The 6,540-nt window shown below is 39.6% G+C and overlaps 1 protein-coding gene across 1 annotated transcript in view; it reads left to right on the top strand.

Annotated features, from left to right (window-relative positions):
- The first annotated feature begins 2,851 nt into the window (after positions 1–2,851).
- TPH1 (tryptophan hydroxylase 1) overlaps positions 2,852–6,540 on the top strand; it is a 20,061-nt gene continuing 16,372 nt past the window's right edge. The window contains exon 1 of the mRNA XM_005883321.2: positions 2,852–3,381. The gene's annotated coding sequence lies outside the window, so the exon portion shown is untranslated. The remainder of the gene's footprint in view (positions 3,382–6,540) is intronic.

The following is a 6,540-nucleotide window of genomic DNA, read 5'->3' as shown; positions in this document are numbered from 1 at the left end:
TCTGTCTTCTTTCTGATCTTAAGGGAAACACTTTTAGTTTTTTCCCACTGAGTATGATGTTCATTGTAAGTTTGTCATATATGGCCTTTATTATGTTGAGGTATGATCTCTCTATTCCCACGTTGCTGAGAGTTTTTTATAAATGGGAGCTGGATTTTGTAAAAAAAAAAAAAATTTGCATCTATTAATATGATTGTGTGACTTTTATTCTTCATTTTGTTTATATGATGTATCATGTTTATTGATTTGCAAATATTGAACCAACCTTGCATCCCCAGAATAAATCCCATTTGGTCATAGTGTATGATCATTTTAATGTATTGCTGGATCTGATTTGCTCATATTTTGTTGAGGATTTTAGCATCTGTTCATCAGGTATATTGGCCTGTAATTTTCTTTTTTTGTAGTGTTTTTATCTGGTTTTGGAATTAGGATAATGCTAGACTCGTAAAAAGAGAACTATCCATGTGAGAGAAACATTGATCGCCTGCCTCCTGCATGCTTCCCACTGGGGATTGAGCCTGTAACCCAGGCATGTGCCCTGACTGGAAATCAAACCAGTGAGCTCTTGGTGCATGGGCTATGCTCAACCAACTGAGCCACACCAGCCAGGGCAGTGTCCTGTTTCTTGATGCCTGCATGACATCTTCATTTAGATAGCTAAGAAGCATCTCAAAACTGAGTGCAAAACAAGACTTAATCCCCTTCACCCATTCCTGTCTTCATCTTTACTAAGATTAATCAATCTATTCAATTGTCAAGTAAAGAGCTTAGGGATCATCCTTGAAACTCCCTTTTCCTTTCAGCCCCTGCCATCAACAGATCCTATTAACTGTATCTCCAAAGCATATGCTCAATTTGTCCTTCGTTCTCATCCTCTCCACTCTACCCATATCTATCATTATATCTCAGCTGGACTCCTTCGATAGCCTTTCAGCCAGTCACCCTGCTTCCACTCTTACTCTTTGCCCTCACACCCACCACTGCAGCTCATCTCCTCTTCACCTGCCCATCTTGGAAGGAGGCAGAAGGGTGTGATTTGTGGGCCTGTTAAACTGCAGAATAAAAGATTGATTTGACTTTGTAAAAACAAAAGAAGTTGTGAGGTACAAGACATCTTAGATGAAGTTAAAGACAAATGAAAGGCTTAGGTGATAGCAATGCATATAGTTACTATCCACAATATCCACAGAACTCCTACTTATAAATAAGAAAAATAACCTGATTTAAAAATAAGCAATGACATAAGAAATTCACATGTGAACTAATGTCTGAAAAGATGCTCAGCTCTGCCAATGATAGAAAAATGCCAATCAAAGAGTAGATACTTGTTTTTGCTATTCAGATGATCAAAAATTAAGATGGCCCTGGCTGGTATCTATCAGTGGTTAGAACATTGGTCCATGCACTGAAGGGTCACGGGTTCGATTCTTGGTTCAGGGCACATTTCAGGTTCAATCTCTGACCCCTGGTCCTGGCATGTGTAGGAGGAAACCAATTGATGTGTCTCTCTCACATTAATGTTTCTCTCTCTCCCCCCCCCCTTCCTCCTGCCCTCCCTCTCTCCTTTTCCTTTCTTTCACTGTCTCTAAAAAAGTCAATGGGAAAATTATCCTCAGGTGAGGATTAACAACAACAACAACAAAATTAAGATGAATAATATCCACTGTTGGTTAAGATGAGGATGATGTTTTGTATTCTTGAGAGTAGGAATATAAGTTTGGTATATTTTATTTGGAAGACATTTGGGCAGTATTCCACATCTGGGAATCAGTTCTCCAGAAATGCTAGACCGGATGCATACATGCACACATATTGGAACATAGTTCTGTCATCCCATTGTCATTAATTTAACAAATATTTATTGAGAAACTACCATGTGCCAGGCACTGGGATAGCCAATGGAGATTTTACAGAAAAAAGTTTCCTTGCCTGTAAAATAAGGATAGTATTTACCTTATTAGACTTGTTGTTCAGATGAAAGAAAATATGCATGTGAAAGCTGTAAGTGTCCGGAATTTTAAAGTACATCTAGCCCTGACTGGGTAGCTCAGTTGGTTAGAGTGTCATCCCAATATGCCAAGATTTTGGGTTCAATCCCTAGTCAGGACACATACAACAATCAACCAATGAATGTATAAATAAGTGGAATAATAAATTGATGTTTTTCTCTTTCAAATCAATCAATAAAAAATAAAGTACATCATACTCAGCAATGAAAAGCAACAAATTACTGATACATGCAACAAAATGGATGAAGTTCAAGAGCATTATGTTAAGTGTTTGAGCCAAAAACCTATACATACCGTATAATTCCATTATGTGACAGCCTGGAAAAGACCACACTAGAGGGACATAAATGGCATCAGTGGTTTCTAGGGGCTGTATTTGGGGAGAAGATTGGGATGGGGAACTGTTTTGAGGTGATGGAAATGTTCTGTGTTCTGATTGGTGATTACACAACTGTATATGTTGGTCAAAACTCACAGAACTGTATGTACATCTCAGAAGGGCGAATTTTACTGTAAGTTATACATCAACAAATTGACGTTTAAGAAATTGGAAAAAAAAAGTCCTACAGTATAATGTGTTGCATATATTGCCCTTTGTGGCAGAATCTAATGGACTGAGCACTCAATCAGTAAATAACCAGTCCAAATGTTTGGTTTCTGGGCCGTTTTGTTCACATAGCATGTAACATGATTTTCTGCTAATATAGCATGCTCATCTGCTTGCAGCTTTAAAATGTCTCTAATGGGAAGGATACGGAGCACTTCCCTTCTAAAAAGTTCAAGGATTGCTCTGCTTCAAGGAACAAGGGAAGCCACCAAAAGAATGATGATGAGGCAGGTCTGGACTCTCAAATAACCTAGAAGCACAGAAGAAAAAGAGGGTGGGGTGTTCCCGCTTAGTCGCCAACTGGAGAAGCAGTACAAGCCTATAGGAGTCATGCTGTTATCAGGTGTTATCTTGGTTTGGAGGGAATTTCCAACTCTAGATATTAGTCAGACTTCTGTATTTCAGGATGGCCTAACAGCTTAATAAAAACGCCAGTCAGAAACACCTAAAGGCTAAGTAAGGCTTGCAAGTCTCAGACACAGGCTGGCGCAGACGGTCAGGACTCTCTGCTCATGCTCTCCCCGCCCAACTCCTCTTCCCCACCAGCAGGCGAGCTCCCTTCTTCTCATTGGCCACTGCCCAGCTGTCTCGAGCGCCCACAGGCCTGCTCAGACACCAGCTTCTATAAAAAGCGGGCAATGCAGCCCGAGGGCCGACACAGTTTACCTCTAGCAGCGCTACAGTGGAGCAGGGTGGCTCCATCCTATCGGGACCAGGGATACCTTCGTGGATTTGGGAGCGCTGGGCCAGCGTGAGTCGGAGGTAAGATTGCCCAAGAATACTTACATTTTATTAAAAAACCTTCCCATGTGCTTGCTGCTATGAGAAATATACCAAGGGTAAGAAAAAGTCTTAGCCAGAGTTGTTTAAAGCGTCATTTTAATTACATTTTTTTTGAAGCCTGGGAAGTTTGGGATTTACTAGAGTTAATATTAATTGAGTACTTAGTGTAGGTCAGCAACTGTTCTAAGGGTTTTATATATGATCCTTTTATTGCCTTGAGATTGGTGCTAATTATCCTTTCAATTTTGCAAATAAGGAAATTCATGCACGTTGAAATTATAGCTTGCCTAGATGGAGTTGTAGATAGATTTATTACTAGCAGTCTGCTCTATTATTTTACATCCCTTTTATTGTTTGCATGCTATAGGACAGTCACCCATACTCTGTGTGGAAAAAAAAAAGTCCATGGTCTTTGAGTGATTGTTAAACAAGAAATGTTTCCAAAGCTTCTCACATTTCTAAAAACAGTCTGAGACTGCATATCTGAGACCACCCCTCAATTGTTAGCCTCAGAGCACCAAATCAGAATTTCCTATGTATAATTAAGTTTATGTTAAGAAATGGTTGAGTCCGTTGAAGCTGAAAATTTCTATTTGGATCTCTTGCGTCTCATCCATAAATCCTTTCTGATCAGAGACTTGTGATGGGCCAGAGCTATCTCCAATCATCTTTAGAATCTCATGGGACATCAGTCAAGGGTGGGGTAAAGGGGATAAGGTGTGCTCTGCAGATATCTAGTGTGTCCTATTTTCTTCTTACTATTTGTACTTATTAGAAAGTCTGTGTCTCCTCTTCCACCTCCCTCATACATAAGTCCGTGAATTCCTTGGAGGCAAATTGTCTTCTTTGTTTTTCATCTTTACCACCATACACTGACTGTGGTACTTTATACATGTGAATGAATTGACATGTCATTTATTTTACCATTAGTAATCATTTGAGTCATAGAAAACCCCACATTATTATTACTATTAAGCTTAACTGGTCATTTTGTTTTTAAGCATTGACACAGAGATTGTTTTAGTTGTAGAGATAAATTGACTGATATATTAGAAAGTTTAGGACAAGACCATACTGATAAACTTCAGACCAGTGATTAGATAAGTCTGATTTCATGTTCCAGATATTTCCTTACACTGTTTTGTGGTGTGAATAGGTGGTTGAGAAGATGCCAAAGTAGATATCTAGTCCATCTTCTGAGAAAACAGGTTTTAGCTAGATGCCATGAATTTTGTCCTACTTTCTGTGTTTCTGAACATATTTAGGGCAGTCCCTGTGAAATCAGATCCATATGTTGACATTCACATGTTCAAGGACACAGTTTTAAATATGTGTTCTTATATTTGCTAGCTGTGTGTCAACAGGTTAATTTCTCTAAGCTTCAGTTTTTTCATTTATAAAATTGGTATGATTCCTATCCCTCCCATTATGATTTTTTGAGAATTAGATGGGATAATATTAATACATGATATGTATAGACATTTGACAAATGTCAGTTCCCTCACCCACCTCTGGGATTGCTAAGAACGGATGGAAGCTGCTATCACAGGAATTTCTTTCTTTCTTATCTCCATACTCTCTGAACTTATATGTAGAAGTCCTTCAACTTAGTATGTGCCTGATAAATATTTGTTAAACTAAGTTCCAAAGGTATCATAAAAGACTGAATTCTGGAACAGAAAACTGTATTCCATTGGTACATTTAGTAGCAACTATTGTTTATGACCATATGGTTGAAAGCTGTATTTGGTACTTTGTTCCCTCTGTCAAGCCAGATGGGTCTCTTGGGGCTGCCTTTTATAAGTGGCCCCAAAATCTTATACAGTATGGGTTAAGAGAAGAGCTTTATGAAAGAAAGACAAAACTCACAAGATCTGTCTAGTCAGAAAGACAGAACTGCATAAAATCCTTTATTTGCATCATCCTATAGGAAGATGTTTCAAAGCCAGGACTTTAGCTTAAGAAAACGACCTTGTCCTTACTTTTCTCATTTAGTCTTCAATTACATGGGCCACGGTCCTTTGATGGGTATTTGCATGGGCATAGAAGATCAAGACGAAACTCCCCTGCACTACCTACACAGGGCCTTTTAAAGGGTCTGTCCCACTTACCTTGCCTACATGATTCCTCACTGCTCTCTATTGGTTGGTCATGTATCATCTTTATCTACTCTTTCCCCCCTTTTATTTAAGATCTAATTCAAACACATCTTCTTCAATGACACATCTCTGAACATGTACCAAAATAATCTATTCACTGCCACCACTATGCCATCTGTGTTCCCGGTTGCAATGCTTATCTTTCTGCACTGTCACCCTCTCTCTACCAGACTTTCAGTTCCCTGAGGTAGAGACCATGTCTTTAAGAAATCTTTTTCCTTTTATTCACTTAATGACATCTATGCAGTGCCTAGTATGTGCAGGGACTGTGCTAAATGTTGGAGATACCATGGTGAGTATCAGCGTTTGTGATCTCTGCCCCCATGGAGCTCACAGTCTGGTTGGATAGGCACACAGAAACAAATACTCACTGAAACAGAGCTACCACTGCACCAGTGACTTGTTACGAATGGGAGGTATATGGTGCATTGACAACCAACACTAACTGGAATTGACTTGGGGAAGTCAGAAAAGGCTTCCATGAGTAAGTGAAGTTTGAGCTGGGCAATTAGAACACAGTATATCTGGCTTCAAGCCCACACCATCACCACTACACCTGTACTGAGTGGTCATGCCACAGGCTTGTGTCAATGAGTGAAAGCCTGTGAAAGACAGTGGAATCAGCAATATCAATTTAAGTTGTTAAAGGTTAATTCCACTAAAACTACAATATGAAATTGGGTAATTAAGCAGAATTAATCATCAAATTAAAACTATCCTATCTAATAAAAGACAAAAAGGGTAATTAACCATACCTCCGCTATGCTTCCCATTGGCTAATCAGGGAGATATACAAATTAACTGCCAACCAAGATGGCGGCCGGCAGCCACGCAGCTGAAGCGAACATGAGGCTTGCTTGCTGCCGCGGCCTGGCTCTGAGCTCCAAAAGCAACAATGTTTCAATTATAGAAGCTAAACAAACCCCAGATACCTGCTTTCAGCCGGCCGCGGCCTCAGAGCTGGGAGCGCCAGTGATGG

Source organism: Myotis brandtii, unplaced genomic scaffold, assembly GCF_000412655.1.
Source record: "Myotis brandtii unplaced genomic scaffold, ASM41265v1 scaffold782, whole genome shotgun sequence".
Taxonomy (NCBI): Eukaryota; Metazoa; Chordata; class Mammalia; order Chiroptera; family Vespertilionidae; genus Myotis; species Myotis brandtii.
Note: the sequence above shows the minus strand (reverse complement) of the source record. Positions and strands in the feature narration are given on the sequence as shown.